Source organism: Lygodium microphyllum, chromosome 18 (genome assembly GCF_053477565.2).
Source record: "Lygodium microphyllum isolate KBCC chromosome 18, Lygodium_microphyllum_v1.1.10, whole genome shotgun sequence".
Taxonomy (NCBI): Eukaryota; Viridiplantae; Streptophyta; class Polypodiopsida; order Schizaeales; family Lygodiaceae; genus Lygodium; species Lygodium microphyllum.
In genome coordinates, this window is record NC_141152.1 from 84663919 (window position 1) to 84683766 (window position 19848).

Consider the following 19848-nt stretch of genomic DNA (forward strand, 5'->3'; position numbering starts at 1 on the left):
CTTCGCCCATCCAATGGTGGCCTGAATGAAGAGAATAGAAATCAGTCTTTCTCTCTCCTCCCTCTCTCTCCTCTAGAGGCAGATTCATGTGGGAAGAAGAAGGATTTGTCCAACTGAGATGGGATTGCTCCGTGATGCAAGAGGAGGGTAGATTGCTGATTCTAGACTGTCATGGACATTAATGGCTGTTGGAAATGAGTCCCGAAACATGGCAAATAAAAACCCGCAACCCGCAAACAACGGTAATTTTATTTTTACAAAGGGAATTGATGTTTTATGCAATTTGCTTCATGAATATTTGTTCCCATGGGCTGATTATGCATTATGTTGTTGTTTGCTATGAGTTTGATCAGTTTATGCTCAAAAAATCAGAAAATCATAAGTGTTGTGAGACTAAAATTAATGGTATAAAACCCGTAAAACACGCATTTAAGAGGCAAAATGGGATTTTTTTGCAAAATAAAGGGGAAACATGAGATATAACATCAATAAAACCTGAAATTTTGCTATCAAAGAACCTAAGGGCCACAACCATAATGAATCTCAATTTCTAGTTATTTTTAATTGAAAATAATAGAGAAAAATACCAAAAAATGATAAAAAATGGGTTTTAAATGGGAGAAAATTAGGAAACGATAAAAGAAAATTTCCAAAAAATTACATAAGTGTTTTTGCAATGTATAATGAAGATAGAGCATGAGGTTAGCCTCGGTTTACCCTCATTTCTATGTTTTGTCCGTATTTATTGCTTTCTCTATAAAGAAATACACATAAAATGACTCTTACACCTATCAACGATTGCAAAACATTAAACCGTAGGGTGAGAGGGGAGTTTGAGCGTCAAAGTACAATCTTAAATCTGATTTATGTGTTGCATCATGGCTATAGGACGTTGTTTTAAAATAAAGGAAAAGGCAGCATGAGCGTAAGGCTTGGTGTCTCTCCTCGTTTCAATACATAAACGTTAGCATGGAAATCATGAAAATATTGGTTGCGCACGATGCACAATGCTAATTTTCTATTGGTTGTGCACTAAACCATTCACATTATGCACTATGCATGGTTCATGGTATCAAAGGAACATCTCTTGGAATGCATAGCAATTGTTTTCTTAGGAGTTTGATCCATGATTGAGAGTGTGAGGTTATCCCTTGCCGTAGCATAGAGGGTCGGTTTCCTAAGGGACTGTGAAGTGAGGAAGCATGGTATATCTCCTCGAAATACGAGAAATATAAAAGAGAGGAGTTTGTGTTCATTTGTGTTATATGTTTAGCAGCGCATCAAAGGGCCAATCCCTCAGATGTAGGAGAGCTGCAGTGGGGCTCTGACTATTAGTCGGTGGAGTGCCTCCTATATGTGTGTGATCATGGCATTGCCAATGTATAAGGGTTCTCCCTCTAAGGAGTTCAAGGGAAATGTTGGACTATAACCTATAAATGTAGGAATTAAGCTTTAGGGCAGTGTGTCCCTTAGCATTAGATTGACGCTTCTGGTCCGCGAGGCCGTGAGGGTGTTTGTGTGTCATGAGCATGAGGTCCGTCTAGTGCTATAGCCAGTGCCGGCCCATTTTAGGTCCCATCAATGGTGCGTCTGCCGAGAGCTGCCAATAAGTGGCGGTCTCCAAATCTTGGTCTCATAAGGGACCTGTTAGTTTTATTCTATTGGTCGATAGCCGCCTTGAAGCGATGGATATCAAGTTAGTCTGATAAAAACCTTGGTCATCAGTATGACGGTCAATCCAAGAAATCCCCAACACCCAAAGGATACTTTGTCTATCTTGAACAGTCTAGTGGGATCTTTGACACGTCGGGTGATTGACTATTTTACCCTTTGCCCTGAAAGTGATACCATGCTTGAGTTTAGGTCACTATGGGAAAACACCCATGAAGCTACCTCTAAGATTAACAGCCCATGGAGATTAGAGAAAAGGGAAAGTGAAAGTAGTGCTAAGATGACACAGTCATCTATGATCATTCATGATGATAATGTCATAGAAAAGACTGTGACAATGATGGTTAATATGCACATAGAAGGACATGATGATTATGATCTAAAGATACATCCGATGCTAGTACCCAACGCAATTGGGTACCGTAGTGTGATTGCCAAGATCCATAAAGCATTGGATGATGTCCATGTGTGTGGAAAACCATTGTTAGTAAGGAAGATTTCATTAGGACCTATCCTAAGTTCTAGCAAAGTGGTGGTAGATGAGAATAGGCTTACTAGAACACCACTAGCAGATGATGGGATAGATTCCCTATTGCATAGTTTTGGACTCCCTAAACCACTTTGTGAGTTGGCGGAAAGGGAAGTTCATGGAATTAGTGACTCTTCCACACTAGTAAAGGTGGAAATGGAAGAGATTAAAGACCCTAACACACATGTATTAGGTCAAGAGGAATACGAAGATTTTAATGACCCAGTCTTGATCCCAAAAGGGAGGACTAAATATCCTCCTCTTTATAGGGATCTCCCAGTGTTTTATGGGTTGCCAAATGAGGATCCGATGATTCATTTAAGAGAATATGACCTAACTTGCATTGCAAGTGAGTTTGACAATATACATTGGATGCTCGTATTCCCAAGTACCCTAAAGGGAGAGGCAAGGAAATGATACTGGAGCCTCCCAAGAGGGTCGATCAAATCATTTGAGGAGACTTATGATAGATTTCTAGATGAGTATGAAAAGGAGCTCCCTATGATTCAGGTCTTAGGGCACCTTATGCAGTTTAGACAGGAGTCTTATCTTTCTGTTAAAGAGTATACTAGAGCCTTTGATAGTACTCTTAGGCTTTGGCCAATAAGAGCCAATGCACTACCGGATGGTGTGCTATGTGAGATCTTTCTGAATGGCTTAGATATTAATACGCAAATCCAAGTGGAACTGCAAAATCCTAAGTCGTTAAGGGAAGCAAAAATGCATGCCATTGATTATGAGGGTCATATTCAGAGATGTTGGGAAAACTTTTGGAGTTTTCCTTGCTCAGTACAAGTGCATCCTAGCTTCCAATCATTTCTGCAAGGAGACAGCTCACTTGTTGATACCAAGGCAGCCTATGAGGGGAACCTTGGTGGCCAAAATCTCAAAGCAGAAAATGGCCATCCTATGAGTAGTAATAACATGCCTCTCAGTGAACAGGTGCCAAGCCATGTAAGTCCCATTAGGGCTTGCAACACTTCCATGAGAGGTAGTTGTGATGGCAACATGGATAGAACCAATGGGCCTGTGAGTGTTGATAAGCATTCTGTGTGTGGTTCTAATTTTGTTGCTAGTAAGGCTCTTGAGAGACCTTTGGTATTGGAATCACGCTTCCGGGTGGATGTTGTTCCCTTCAGTGAAAGCATGGTTCTTATGAAAAAAAATTTGCAGTATGGACGTAAACAAGTAAAAACATCTTTTGTAAAGAGGATGAAAAATGCTAAAAGTCCACCTGTGCTTCACAAAGGTCATAAGGATGTGAGGCCCTTTGGCCATAGGGATAAGTTTGCATTGAGTTCGTTAGACCAGTGCAGCAAATTTAGGGAGTGCAAGAATATTAAGGGAAATGTGAGATGGGTTTGGAGACCCAAAAGCTCCAAAAGTATGGCAGGAGTGTCGGATGCAAGGCCAAGGATCCCATCTAGATATATTCTATTAAACCCCCAAGAGGATAAGACTGGATATACATCTGACAATATACACTGCCTTGGGATACACCCATGTGATGTGCCTAGGCTTGAAGCTCTACCTAGTTTGGGTCGCAACACTGATTTATGTGAAAACACAAATAGGGGAGGTTTGGAATAAGTACAAAGCGATGATTCTTTCTCCCAAAGGAGCCACTCAGCCACTTGAATGACCAATTTATTCGGCTCACAATAAAGGTGGGACATGCGAGCCCATGGAGGTCGTTCATTCAGCTCATAGTGCCCAAGAAGGGATCGGCCTTATTGATGAGTTATTTGTGGAAAGGCTTGGACTTGTATCTCTTTAAAAAAAAAAAAACCTAAGATCAAAAAATACAAGATCAAGCTTTTAGCTAACTTGCATGAGTAGCATGGGGCTAGTCGACCTATGATATGCTATCTTTGGCACCCTGGGTAGTCTGAGAGGGTGTGATGTATATGCCAAGGACATGAGTATTACGTGGACTACAATGACCTATCTAGTTTTAAGCTAGGAAGGCTAGCTGCTTTGGATATTACATCAAGATTTTGTTAGGCCAAGAGGGCCATTTGTTTGTTTAGTATGGGTGCGGTTAATGGTTTCTTGTTGTAGTTCTGTGCTAGACAGGTTCGAAGAAGAGCTTAGAAGGAGCCTTTTGTTGTGCGGAAGCTTCTCGTGGCCCTATCCAGGTGATATCTCTCCTTTATGAGTACCGTGTTTTTCTGCTATATGTGTTTGTGTAATTTTTGGGGGATTTTCTTTTCTTGTTGGGGACCGACGTCCAAGGCATGAAGTCCCAGGTTTAGGTTAAGTATGTTTGAAGGGAGGTCTGAGTAGTCGTTGCCTCCTGTAAAGACATTGTCAAGCATTGAAAGACCTGTTTTAGAAGGGGGGTCCTAGTGACCCTGTTCTGCTAGCCTACTAGGCAGCTGTTCCAGGAGTTCTTGTTAGTTGTGAGGTAGTTAGAGAAGCCTGTCGAAAAAGGAAAAATGAGGATAAAGGAAAAGAAACCCTGAATATCCCAAAAGACAATAAATATATACAAAGGTGTGTAAAAAGGGGTTCTAACCCCTGCCAAAATAGAAAAGAAAAGAAAGGAAAATTTATAAGCAGTTGATCATCGCCTTATGAAGGCCTGGTAGGTTCCTGGGGACGAGTCAGGCCCGGGGCCGATGCCTTGTCTTCCTAGGGGAGGCATCTTGCTGGAAAAGAAGAAATTAAGGAAGGTTGGAGCGAAAATAAAAGTGAGTGTCAGAAAATGATTAAGTGTCACCTTGCGAGGGCTTGGTAGGTTCTTGGGTGCCGAGACAGGACTTTAAGCCGATGCCCTGTTCTCCTTGGGTCACTACGCTCAGCTCCCTCCTTTTTATATACCCGAGTATAAAACATAAAAACCCTAAAAGAAGCAATGTGTTAAAGAAAATACTTCTTGATCAGGCTATAGGAGTCCTCGCCTAGTAGGAGCTCCTAGTTGTGTTGTCCTTAGTTAGGCAGGTAGTTCAGACCACCGCTTAGGGCAACCTCGTTGATAGTTCTTTTTAGTTTGGCCGTGTTGGAGCAGTTGGTTAGTGACTAGCTTTGGACCTTCTATCAGATTATGCTAGGCCTACTCCTTGTGGATGTCATGCCTTGGTTTTGTCAGGGGGGTAGGGTGAGCATTGTGATGTGTTTTAATATGTATCTATTTTGTATCAACTTGATGCTTCCTTTGGTTGTTTTGTGCAGATCTACTGTGGGATTCAACGGGCTGAGTCGCCCTATCCCGTGGTCACCAATGAGAGCAGAGTTTTGATACCGAGAAGTACTTAAAAATAAATAAAAATTACGAATATCAAGGGAAAAATATTCAACGTCGAAGGTGGCGGCTCCAGCTAGGACGATTTTAAGCGTCAAGTGCTTTAAAGGCGCTCGAGCGACACTTGTTGATTTTTGATAATTTTTCAGACTGTCGTGCGGGTTGTCAAGAGTTGCTAGCAAATGCGGGATGTCAAGCTAGACACGCAAAAATTTACAGCACTCGATTTGGACATTGGACAGGGAAATGGCCAACAAGTGGTCAATATATGAAAAGGTGGACATTGGAGAAGACCAAAAGGGGTGCCCTTTGGGACATTTTAACCCCCCCTTCAAATTTTTGATCAAGAAGAATAAAAAAACATGGAGAGAAAATGGAGGAAGAGGGCACCATCTTCATGCCATTTTTTTGGCGCCTCCATGGATGGAGATGGAGATGGCAGGCTGTGAGTACCCCATACAACCGATCTTGGGAGTGATCTTCTCCTTCTTGGCCAATCTTATCGCCTATCCTCGCCCATCCAATGGTGGCCTGAATGAAGAGAATAGAAATCAGTCTTTCTCTCTCCTCCCTCTCTCTCCTCTAGAGGCAGATTCATGTGGGAAGAAGAAGAATCTTGTCCAACCGAGATGGGATTGCTCCGTGATGCAAGAGGAGGGTAGATTGCTGATTCCGGACTGTCATGGACATTAATGGCTGTTGGAAATCAGTCCCGAAACATGGCAAATAAAAACCTACAACCCACAAAGAACGGTAATTTTATTTTTACAAAGGGAATTGATGTTTTATGCAATTTGCTTCATGAATATTTGTTCCCATGGGCTGATTATGCATTATGTTGTTCTTTGCTATGAGTTTGATCAGTTTATGCTCAGAAAATCAGAAAATCATAAGTGTTGTGAGACTGAAATTAATGGTATAAAACCCGTAAAACACGCGTTTAAGAGGCAAAATGGTGTTTTTTTGCAAAATAAAGGGGAAACATGAGATATAACATCAATAAAACCTGAAATTTTGCTGTCAAAGAACCTAAGGGCCACAGCCATAATGAAACTCAATTTCTAGTTATTTTTTATTGAAAATAATAGAGAAAAAATACCAAAAAATGGTGAAAAATGGATTTTAAATGGGAGAAAATTAGGAAACGATAAAAGAAAAATTCTAAAAAATTATATAAGTGTTTGTGCAATGTATAATGAAGGTAGAGCATGAGGTTAGCCTCGGTTTACCCTCATTTCTATGTTTTGTCCGTATTTATTACTTTCTCTACAAAGAAATACACATAAAATGATTCTTACACCTATCAACGATTGCAAAACATTAAACCGTAGGGTGAGAGGGGAGTTTGAGCGTCAAAGTACAATCTTAAATTTGATTTATGTGTTGCATCATGGCTATAGGATGTTGTTTTAAAATAAAGAAAAAGGCAACACGAGTGTAAGGCTCGGTGTCTCTCCTTGTTTCAATACATAAATGTTAGCATGGAAATCATGAAAAGATTGGTTGCGCACGATGCACAATGTTGATTTTCTATTGGTTGTGCACTAAACCATTCATATTATGCACTATGCATGGTTCATGGTATTGAAGAAACATCTCCTAGACTGCATAGCAATTGTTTTCTTAGGAGTTTGACCCACGATTGAGAGTGTGAGGTTATCCCTTGCCATAGCGTAGAGGGTCGGTTTCCTAAGGGATTATGAAGTGAGGAAGCATGGTATATCTCCTGGAAATATGAGAAATATAAAAGAGAGGAGTTTGTGTTCGTTTGTGTTATATGTTTAGCAGCGCATCAAAGGGCCAATCCCTGAGATGTAGGAGAGTTGCAGTGGGGCTCTGACTATTAGTCGGTGGAGTGCCTCCTATATGTGTGTGATCGTGGCATTGCCAATGTATAAGGGTTCTCCCTCTGAGGAGTTTAAGGGAAATGTTGGACTATAACCTATAAACGCAGGAATTAAGCTTTTGGGTAGTGTGTCCCTTAGCATTAGATTGACGCTTCTGGTCCGCGAGGCCGTGAGGGTGTTTGTGTGTCATGAGCATGAGGTCCAGCTAGTGCTATAGCCAGTGCCGGCCGATTTTAGGTCCCATCACATTGACACTCATCTAATGCTCTTAGCACTTGTGTCTTGTGACACAACCAACTCATCTGCTACTGAAATCTGAGAAATCGGTGTTGATTTGCTACTACTTCAACCATCCAACATGGGAAAAGACTCTCCAAATGCTCGGTTCAAGGGAGTCGGGTTTCACACCTTGCAAACCTGCATCAAGCTCATTTTGATGAAGAAGGGTCTTTGGGCCATTACCAATGGCAAAGAGAAGAAACCTCGAGATGTGGACCTTGTAGTTACTTGGCAAAAGAATGATGACAAGGCACAAGTCATCATTAAACTGGAATTGGATGACAGCTACATCCATCATGTGGATGCCTGTGACACGTCCCATGACACTTGGGACAAATTGGATACCTTATTTAGTGCACAATCAAAGTCGTCTAAGTATGGTCTATTGATTGAATTTTTCCGACTTGATATGAAGCCTCATACATCCCTGGCATCCCATCTGAGCTACATGGAAAGCCTGCTTACTCAACTTGCAGGGATAAAGCTAAAAATGGATGAAGATGTTTGTATTGGTGTCTTGTTAAAAAGTCTTCCTCCTGCCTATGATAATGTATCAACCACTCTAACCAATATGCTTGATCCTCAACTTGTTGATATTAAAGCCTCTCTGCTCTAGAGGAAGAAAAGAAACTTAAAAGCAAAGAAGAGCCTAGCACTTCAAAGGATGAACAAATGTTATATGTAAACAACAGATACAAAGGCAAAAAGGAACTGCTCTTCTGTGACTTCTGCAAAAGGACTGGACACACTGAGAAGTTCTGTCATGCTAGGAAGAGGTCCCAAAGGGCCTATCTTGCTGTGAAAGAAGAAGAAGACCATGGACCAAAAGATGAAGATGAATATGAAGATGAAGACCACCAGGATCGGAAGGACAAGTCTCATCAGTCCTTCTACTCTCATTACTCTAATATACTGTTTTAAAAGCCTTGTATTTCCTTGCCCTAATGCTTTTGCCATAAGCTTTGTAAACTCCTCATGTAACTTGGCATTACAGTCCCCGTACACTTTATGAGGCCCTTGTTATAGCCTCTGGATGTCCATCATGTTTTGGTGCCCACACTTGGCCTTTTTTGCGACAGCCTCTAGTGTCTACCATGTTTGTAGTGTGCCCACACTTTGCAGGTGGTTCTCATTACAGCCTCTACACACTTTGTATCTTTCTAGTTGTGATTGAGGAGGGGTGCTGAGATTCATCAATCACACTCACTAAGATCCTCTTTGTATTGAGCTTCAGGGCCAAGGACATGCAGGCTTACCTATCCCATATGCACAGTGGTGCCTACTGCAGTTTCCTACTTTCCTATAAAGCATTGTACTTGCTTTCTTTTCTTAATGCAATGATAGTACTCTTTTCTTATCAGTAAAGTGTTTGTGTCATTGTCCACATACACAAGATTGTGTTTATGAGTCCAAGTCTCAATCTTGGAACCTAATTCACTTGTGTAACAAACAGTGTCTTTGTCTCCTCCATCATGAGTTTACTCTTCTCCTTTCATCCACCATAACTAACTGCCATGCCTAGATCCTGCTCATTCTGACACCTCTGAGAGAATTGCTTAGGCAAATTCCAACCTTATGGAAAGTGCTAAAGCAATGGGTGAAAAGAACAAATGAGCTTGGAGAAAATAACCTACCCAACCACAATGCAGCCATGAAAATAGATAACTTGACCCTAAACTCAATGTCTAAGTCCTTACATGTGAATGCTTTCTAGGAAGGCACAAAATTTCATGCAGTCCTACCTGTCATAGCATTAGGGGATGCCACAAGAAAGGGGATTGTGGGACACAAGAGTAGGAGTCAATGTACTCAGTCATGTAGTCCAACTATAGGCTTGGGGTCATCCACTTGTAGAGAACGCAAGGTTTAATGGATGGCCAATGGAATTAAAGTTAGGCTATTTGGGGTGTTGAAAGACTAGCCCACCCCTGAAGATAGCAGGAATCTAGTTCTCACAGTTCTCACTGAACTTCATAGTCATGAAGGGAGTGGACTATGACATCCGCCGGCTAGCTTGAAACCTGGATACAAAATGCATAAGTTACAAAATATTGGGGCAACGGTCTCATATTGTTAGGAAATAGATTGAAAGTTGTGAGAGTTGAGATGGATACTTGGAAGACCACTCTCGTTGACCTAGATGCCATCTATGCTATGTTGAAAGGAGATCACAGGTCAACAATTCCTATGGGCCACTAATAAAGTATATTCTTTTCCCTAAGGACAAGTGGGATCGAATGCATGTGCTAGCCACCATTGATCTATCATTCTCAGATGAAGAGGAGGATTATCAATAGGCTACTAGGGTAGTTAGTGAGTCCCACAAAGTCACACCATCTCCCCTACTGAAGAGTAGGGTCCCACTATCAATACCACTCTACATGATGGCCATGAGCTCTAGAAATGGACAACACCAGCACACCCACCACACGAGCCTCCAATGTTGAACTTGCCTATAAGCGTAAGAGTAGCCACCATCACTGAGATTTAGAAAGAGGACAAAAAAGAAGTTGCACCTACATACCTGTGCATATATCAATCACTAGTCACATGACATATGCCTTTGATGCACTCATTGACCAGGTAAAGAAAACTATAATATCCTTACACATGATCATTGGATCCTCATTGGTCAACCCCAATTAAAAGATAATGCAAAAATGAACCTGTTTGGGAGGCAGTTCTACTCACTACTTAAAAAGTGCAAAATGGTGATCTCTATCAAGATTGAAAGCCTTCCTATGATCTTCTACGTGATGCCTAACATAAAGGCCATTGGTAAGGAATCACTTCTAGGATGCGCAATCAAGAAACAAGTACACCTCAATTTTGACTATGACTTGCAACACATTCACCTTACCACTGGCAATGTTTGGATAGTGATGGCTATTAGCAAGGGTAGCACAGCTCCATCACAACCTGCAATGCCATTGGTAAAGGAACCTACTGCAAGGTCTAAGGAGAGGGGTCATTAAGACTTGTCCCACCTTGCCGAGAAAAACCGATTGAACCTAAGAGAGCCACATCTATGACCATTGAGAAATAGCTCAAATGGGTGCCTATATACCAATTGAAACCCCCTAGTAGCCAAATCGCATGAGTCCACAACCACAGAACCTCATGTCCTAGGCTTAGGAGGAAAAGCTTGTGCTATCAAAGGAGAGAAACGGTCAAGCCTTGATGTGTGTCCAAAGACCTTTTGCATGCTCAAGGTTACTATGAAGACAACAACTAGATTTGGTTGCCCACGGAGACTACGAGCAGCATGCATACTCCTCAATCCATGTCCTCTACCCCATCTCCACAAAACATAAAGCTAGCCAAGAATGAGAAACCAATGAACTCAAAAAGCACAAGATCTGTAGAACATCAACTAGTCTATTGACCATAACTAAAACCAACTGCCCCAAGACCAACTCAACTTGACACTCCCAATGTCCCATCTGCTCCACAAGAAGAAGGTAGCGCATCATTTGAGCCCCAAGACCAACCCATCATACAAGTGGCCACTAACTATCCTACTGTAGGCATCATCAATTCCTAAGTCATCCACTAGAGCCAAAGCCCAACCTCTTGTAGGGCTCAAACCCTTCTACGAGCATCAATCTATCCTTGCATTGGCCTCTGACCCAACCACGAATATGAGGGACAACTTATTCACCTGCATTAGATGAATTGACACAACCTTCACCATGCTAGCTAGAAGTTATTAGTACATTTTGCTTCTAATACATGTGGCAACAAAAGCTAGACAATGTTTAGAATGATAAGTTTATTACTACATTTTTCTTCTAATATAACCGTAATGCGGTAGCAAAAGCTAGACAATGTTTAGAATGACATGGTTGCAATCATTTCAAACAATGACTAGCTAGGATTGATGTGGCTACAGCAAACAGACCTAATTTTGGCTAACAGATGGATTACGTCTTTAAAAATAAGATATTTCTACATTTTGCTTCTAATATAACCGTAATGTGGATATCTTTATGGCATTCACGATCCAACTAAAAAATTACATTAGACTTAGGTCTCCTAAACAAGCTCTTACTAATAGATTTACACTCCTTTCTACATACCTAGGAAGAATCTCTTGAGAGCAAGCTCGCAAATTACGGTTGATCACATCCTATAGTAGGAGCAAAGTCTTTGCAATGAGCTAAGAGCTAGAAGAGCTAAAAAAGCTAGCCAAATCTAACTCTTTTTTTAATCCCTATTTGGATTGACTCCTAACTACGGAAGAACCACATGTTGCTAGTAGGATGAACTCAGGAGACTTCCTAATAGATGTCTCGACCTACATTATGCAAATAGGCATAAGGCCTAAAAAATGGATAGTCATGCCCACTTAAAGTATAACCCACAATTCGATGCTTGGGTCATGAAGAAATAAACCACCAGAAGTAAATTCTTCATGCCCTTAACCCTTCATCCTCCAATCCTAGTAAGGATTTTTTTCATTCTCGGTGAGGAGGGGTAAGGTGGAAAATAAAACATGACTTGAACTTCAGAACTTCAAACTGAATTTCAAAAGCACAAATGAAGGAAACTTGTACTTGAAGATAATATTTTATAGAGTTCATGCTTGGAATGTATGGATCTATAAAAAGTTTCCATTCCATACTGGAACATCACACCATTCCATAATGTTTGATCTTAAAGGTCTTCCTTTTTTGTAATAAGTACTCTCAAAGGAGCTAATTGTATGCTATTGTGCCATAACAAGAACTTGAGATCACAAGCCAACTCCCATTATCAGAGAAAGAGGACAACAACTACCAGTTGGCCACACTAAAATGCAAGCGTAAAACTAGCTAAATTAACGTTAACAATCTGGGAAAATTGATGAACAAGGAAGGTGTGCTGAGACAAATAGCCAACTAGTGCAATATCCATAGATACATAGAGAAGGTTGGCCAAAAAATCAACCATGGAAGATACACACAGTTCTTGAGAACTTTCAGCATAAGGAAGAAGAGTGGTATGGTAACCGTCAGGAAGGAAGGCCCACCCAAAATGATAGTGGTTGTGCTCAATCCTGAAATAGTGGAGAAGGCTTTAGAATTACCCAACATACAAGGAAAGAGACCAAAGAGGGATGTGTATGGCATGTTGAAGATGCTAAAGACAAAGGTGCACACTAATGATGGGATCAATTTGGCAAATATCCATGACCTTGCTATCTAGTTGCAAACCAATATACTGCATGTCCTATTCTCTAGTCATCGATACAACACCCTCATGGCCCAAATATCCTAGTGTGGATGCTTCAAAGTATTGCACCAAGGGCCCTAAATGAAGTAAATCTGTAAGCCTATGTTTGCAAAATAATTAAATTATTGGCTAAGGCATTATCATCGAGTCAAAGGTCCATAGTGTTAAATATGCTCAATGCCCCACCCTCATAATGTGTGATCAATGATCCATGGTGCTCAAAGTTGTAAGGTCCCCATTATGAGGAGAAGCCAAATGTGAGCCTGGATATTGGTTGAGTCCTGACTTGTATATTAGATGAGGTCTATGTGATCGGATAGCAAAAATGTGATCATTGTGGGTCTAATATTTGGATTGGACTGAGTAGTTAAGTTGGTAGCAACTCGAGGCACATTGCATTGAGTTGCGGGGTAAGGGAGTTAAAAGGCAATGCCCCTGGCCCGACGGTAAAGGGAATATTCCCCAGCCAACTAGTGGAGGTTCATATGGTAGGTCGGTCATGCCGACCTAACCACCTTCACGGGCTATAAAAGCTAAACCCCTTCACAACCATCGATCATCTATCTTTCACCCATTCAGAGTTGTTCCAGCTAGCCTTAAGCTCTTCACCTATCTTCTATCTAGATTGCCATCTAAGCTTCACTATGGAAGCACACGAGTGGACAGAGCCATCTCTATATCAGTTGTTTGGAGCTAAAGAAATTTCCTAATTCTCCTCTTATCATTTGTGTACTCTGTATCTCTATCTCTTTCTTAGATTCTAATCATTGCGCTGTGTAATTTTTACATGGTATCAAAGCCCAGGGGGCTCTAGGGATTGAAGAGTGCACAAGAGGCAAAGGCTTCAATAGTAAAGAGGAACAATGTGGTCTTCCAAAAGCGATTTTGGCACATCACGAAGCGGTGCAAGAGGTGGTGTTGTTGTACTAGCTATTCAAACATTGAGGATTCGTCCACAAACCTTCAGTGAAGGAAAGTTAAATGGTACAAACTATACCTTGTGGAAGTTCAAAATTACAACTATCCTTGATTCTTTTGAGCTTTTGGAGACTGTGCTAGGGAGTGATGTAGAACCACATCCTACTCCCAACCCATCAAATCCTAGTGTGACGATTCCTCCGAATGCAGATATTCTACGAGCTTGGAAACGAAGGAATGGAGATGCATTGTGTGCCTTCGTTACAAGTTGTTCTAACAATGTTCTGACTTTGATTCAGAATACAACCAAAGCATCAAAGGCTTGGAATGTACTAAGGAGTCAGTATGAAACACTGTCAAGTGTTTTTCTGAAAACTGAAAAGCCCCTAGTGTAATTGTAGTTAGGATTGATTTTTGCTAGCTTAGTTATTTGTATGACAGTTTGTTTTATTCTTTCGTAGTTGGATTTCTTATGTTTGTCTAGCTTAGAATTTGTTTCTGTCATTTTGTTTGGTTTGTTGAGTGTGAAACTTGATAGCCTTAGTCGAGCTTGGTATTTTTTTGGATAGGATGAAGCTTGTGTTTGTCAATAGCTACTGAACATTGTGGAGAAAGGTATGTTTTCTTATCGAGACTCTTACACATCACACAAATTATGGGTTCACGAGCACTTCACGTTGCACTTGTTGATGTACTACACTCGCGGGTTGTCTCCTGTTCTTTTCAAATACTTCCATGCCATGTGTTGGGACTATGCACATTTTGCACCATCATTGAGCACTAGCACGGCATGAGGTCCACTGCAGCTATATGCAGTAAGTTTTAGATGCACGCGCACATGAGAGAGCACTTGTCATTGAGCACGTACATTTCTTGCACACACCATTTGGGATGTTCATCACAAAGTTAGGAACCTCTGGTTGAGTGTGTAAGGAGGTTGGGTGAGTTAGAGGGTCGTGAAGGATGCCACCAATTGTGAGATGGGTTGTTCTTATCTGGTCAACATCTTGAGGACCATCATTTTCTAGAGTGATTGTGAGATTTTGGATGGGTGGAGCGGAGCATATCATATCTTATTGATGAGAGTTGAGAGGTGAGGATAAGGAAATTTAAATTAATCCTGAAATTTTGTTTTCATCTTGCATGACGCACTGGCACATGTAGATAGACTAGGCACAATTTCTTCAATGCATACATTATTTTTGTGTGTAGCATCGATTGATTGGTTGCATGTCATGGATCCAACATTGCATATTTTTCCAAATCATGAATGATTAGGCACGAAGTTCATTATAAAAAACCATACTCCTACTAGGGCACACTACATTTTAAAAACAGACTCATATCTTGGTGCACAGATCGGATGCTGTATGCTCACGTAGTGAGTGCCGGAAGGTCCCCAAGAACAAAAGAATTCTACTTTTTGCACAAAACTCAAGGTAGAAAGCATGCACGACATGAATAAGAGACCAATTGGGTGCAATCTCCCTCCATGCCTTGTGTGAGCGCTCCACAAAGCATGCATTTTATGTATTAATCATCTTCAAGCTCAAATAATAGCCCAAATTACAAAATAGCACGCTTTTGGCTTTTGAGTTTGCTTTAGTGCCAAATAGAAATAAAGCTAATGGGCGGGTATCCAAAGAGTCAGGCATACCCAATACAATGTCCAAATACAAACATCATAATCGTGCGCCCATGCGTATACAAAATAATAAATATCCAACGCCTTAATGAATAGGCGCGACAAAATATAGGCACCATGCCTAAGGTATGCGCCCATGAAAATATAGGTGATAACTCGAATACACGCTATCCTCCAATGCTTTCCTCTGCCACTGCTGCTATCTCTATACATCAACTGAAGCATTCACAATTGTTAGTAAAATAATACAATTAAACTGACAAAAGTGAATACCTAGCAGTCTTTAGCTACATAAATAAATCAACTGGTTAGAAATCAATCCTAACCTTAATTTATCACGAGTAAACTCATGTACACACTAAATTAATGAAACGCCCATGTATTAGGTAAACCATGTACACACTAAATCACCCATGTACACACTAAATTAATGAAACACCCGAAAAGGATAGGCGTCCCCATCAACTTCTTGCACAAAGAATCCACTTTGTGTATGAGCCCCGGTCAACAAAGTTTACGGAATCCACCGTAAAACCTCATGGAATCCACTGTGGCACGGAATCCACCGTGAAATATGCCTCTTGGCATCATACCCCCAGGGTGGGATAGCAATTGTCCTCAATTGTTATTAGCTCAATGTGGAGCTAACAGAGTGGGGAAAGCATTTAAGTCTCTAGCGTGCATCCATTGGGCTTCTTCAACATGATGGTTTTTAAACTTGACCAAATATCTAGAATATCTACGGCCAGTTCTAGTGGTCATAAAGTCAGTATCTATGATAGCTTCAGGTTCAAGTATTTCAGTCTCTTCATCTAACAAAGGTGGGTTTTCATAAACAGGGTGTACAGGTAGTTGGCCTCTAAAGGGTCGTACTAAACTAATGTGAAAGATGTTGTGAATTTTTCAGTGAGGTGGTAGTTCTAACTTGAATGCATTGTCATTGATTTTGTGAATGATATTAAATGGTCCATAGAATCTAGGTGCTAATTTCACAACTGGGTGTTTATCCACATTTTGTAATGTACGTTTTTCTATTCTCAACCAAACATAGTCATCAACTTTGAAATTCATGGCTTGTCTTTTCTTATTGGCTTGTTTTGTATATGATTGCTGGGCTTTGGCAATCATGTCTTTAACCTCATCAAAAATAGTAGCGTGCATGTTAGCAATATCATCAGCACTATGAATTCTATTTGATAAAGATGCAACATGTGTAGTCAATCTATAACCATAAATCACTTCAAACGGTGCTTTCTTTGTAGCTGTGTGTGGTGTATTGTTATATGCAAACTGCAGTAAATGCAAATTTGTGTCCCATGTCTGTGGTTTAGAAATAGTGTAAGCACGTAAAAGATCTAAAATAGTATTGTTAGTGGCTTCTGTTTGTCCATTAGTTTCAGGATGAAATGCAGATGAGAAATCAATATTTGTTCCTAGGTTAGCAAACAAAGTAATCCAAAAGTTATTTCAAAATCTAGAATCATGGTCAGAAATAATAACTTTTGGTAATCCATGATTAGTGAAAACAGTTTTCAAAAACAATTGTGCTACCTCAGATGCTGTTAAAGTTTGCTTACATGGAATGAAATATGCTTGTTTACTAAACCTTTCTACAATAGTCCAAATCATATCATGGTTAGCTTTAGTATTAGGTAAACCAGTAGTAAAATCCATTGAAATCAGTTCCCATGGTCTTGATGGAATAGATAAAGGCATAAGTAATCCATATTGTTTACCATGAAACACCATATTGGGGAATATGGAAATTTCCCATAAGTTTGGGACATGTGGTCAAATCTTTAGATTTGTCATAACTTGAATAGTATAACTCCAAATCGACTGCTCTATAGCTCAATAGATTCCATTTTTCAAGCGCTTTCCAATGATAGGTCACATCATATGGTTTTGAGAAACTAATGGACATGTTATCCGGGTGCTGCCTTTTTAGTATTCAAAAAATGGGAATTGGGAGATTCCCAAACTTACTAATATTGTGTTATGATGTCTCTTAACTCTTTGACAAACCAAACATTCAGAAACAAAGTTAGATACATCAGTGTCCATATGTGGCCAATAAAAATCTTCAGTCAATGTACGTAAAGTAGATATGATACCTCTATGACCTTGATATGGAGGACAATGAATCTCATTCAAAACAAAAGATCTAAATGGGACTGTAACACATGATCTCTTTTCATAAAACATGAATCCATCATTGTAAGACAGTGAATCAATAGGAATCCAGTTATTTCCAACTAATTTATTCCAATCAGCATGAAAAGTAATGTCCTCATGATAAGTATCTTTCATAGGAGTTAGAGAATCAAATGATATAACAGAGATATTATGAATGGTCGGTCTTCTACTTAATGCTTCGGCCACTACATTTTCTTTACCTAGTTGATATTGAATAAGGGGATGAAAACTCTAAATAAAAGCTGCCCATTTGATATGTTGGTCAGATATTTGAGGTTGACTAAGTATATGTCTAATACTTTGTTGGTCAGTCTTAATCATAAACTCAGAACCCATTAAGTAATGTTTCCATTTTCTTAAAGCTTGTACAACAGCTAACAATTATTTATCATATGTTGAATATTTAAGTTCGGATGGTTTCAGTTTATAGCTAGAATAGGCTATGGAATGATTATCTTGCATAAGCATGGCTCTTATTCCAGATCCGCTAGCATCAGTAACTACTAAAAAGAATGGTCTATTGAAATCAGATAGTAGTAATACAGGAGCATGGGTTAATGCATGTTTGAATAAATCAAAACATTTCTGTTGATTATCAGACCAATGATAAACAATACCTTTCTTTAAAAGTTTAGTCAAAGGCAAAGCAAGTAATGAAAAATTTCACACAAACTTCCTGTAAAAACTAGCAAGACCTAGAAAAGAACGTAACTCATGCACATGTTTAGGTATAGGCCAGTTCAATATTGCTTCTATCTTCTTAGGGTCAACCCTAATACCTTTTGATAACACAATATGACCTAGATATTCAATTTCTGTTTGAAAGAACTCACTCTTTTTCGGATTAGCATACAATTGATTATCTTTTAACAACGTGAAAACCAAGGACAGATGTTCATAATGCTCTTTCTCATTTTTACTAAATACCAAGATATCATCAAAGAATACTATAACACAATGCTAATATTTCAAAAATATGCGGTTCATCATTCTACTAAATGTCGCAGGTGCGTTAGTCAATCCAAAAGGCATCACTAGAAATTCATAATGACCAAATTGTGTTCTAAATGCAGTTTTGAATATGTTAGATTTATCTAATCTCACCTGATGATAACCAGATTTAAGATCTATTTTACTAAATATGGCAAAACCTTGTAGTTTATCCATAAGATCATCTACCCTAGGAATTGGATATCTATTCTTTACAGTAATCTTATTTAGGGCACGATAATCAATGCACATACGATAAGTATTATTATTCTTCTTTACCAACAAAACAGGTGCGCCAAATGGAGAACTACTAGGTCTAATTAATCCTCCGTTTAATAATTCCTCAACTTGATTTTGAATTTCTTTGTGCTCTATCTGGTTATGCCTATATGGTGCTTTACAAGGTAGTTGTGTACCAGGAATTAAATCTATTTTGTGGTCTTCAGGACGTGAAGGAGGTAGTCCATGTGGTAGATCTTCAGCAAAACAATCTTTAAATTGTGCAAGGAAGTCTTTATGCCTAGGGTACATATGTTTTTCTTTAGCTTGAAGTTCATTCACCCAAATTAGATAAGATTTACTACTTTTGCATAATGCACGTTTAGCTTGAGTATGAGTAAGCAGTGGAAAATTATTAGATGTGTGCATACCATACAATGTAATGTGTTTTCCTTGAAAATGAATTTTTATTGAATGTGAGGAATAATCTATGTCAGGATTATGCTGATGACGCCAAGGCATACTTAGGATAATATCACTGGACTGTAATAGTACAACTAGAAAATTCCTTCTTTCAGTGTATTCACCAATTTGAATTTCTAAATCATGCACCTCTTGTGTTCCATTATACCTTGTGCCTAAGAATGCTGATTTAATGTGATAATGCATAGGAACAATTTGCAATTTCAATTCTTTCACTAACTTTGCAGAAATAAAATCATGTGTACTACCATCATCATGCAAAATAATCTTTTCTTTCCCATGTACTAAACATTTCATTATCAACAAAGAATGTGGAGTTGGCATATCTGGTAAAGTGTTCGAAGGAGTAGTAATATCGTCCTCATCTTCCGTAAAGTTAGGCATTTCTTAATGTTCTTCATCTTCCATTGCTCCAAGATAGTTGATATGGATAGGTGGCTTCTTTGATTGGCAATTGGCTGCTAGATGTCCAGGTTGATGGCATTTGTAACACACTATAGGTTTGGCTTTAGATACATTGTTTGCAATGGTAGAAAGTCTAGGAATATTAGGATTTGGCTGTGAAGATGGCTTAGGGTTTTGATTGGTATTTGATGGCAAAGCATGTGGTTTT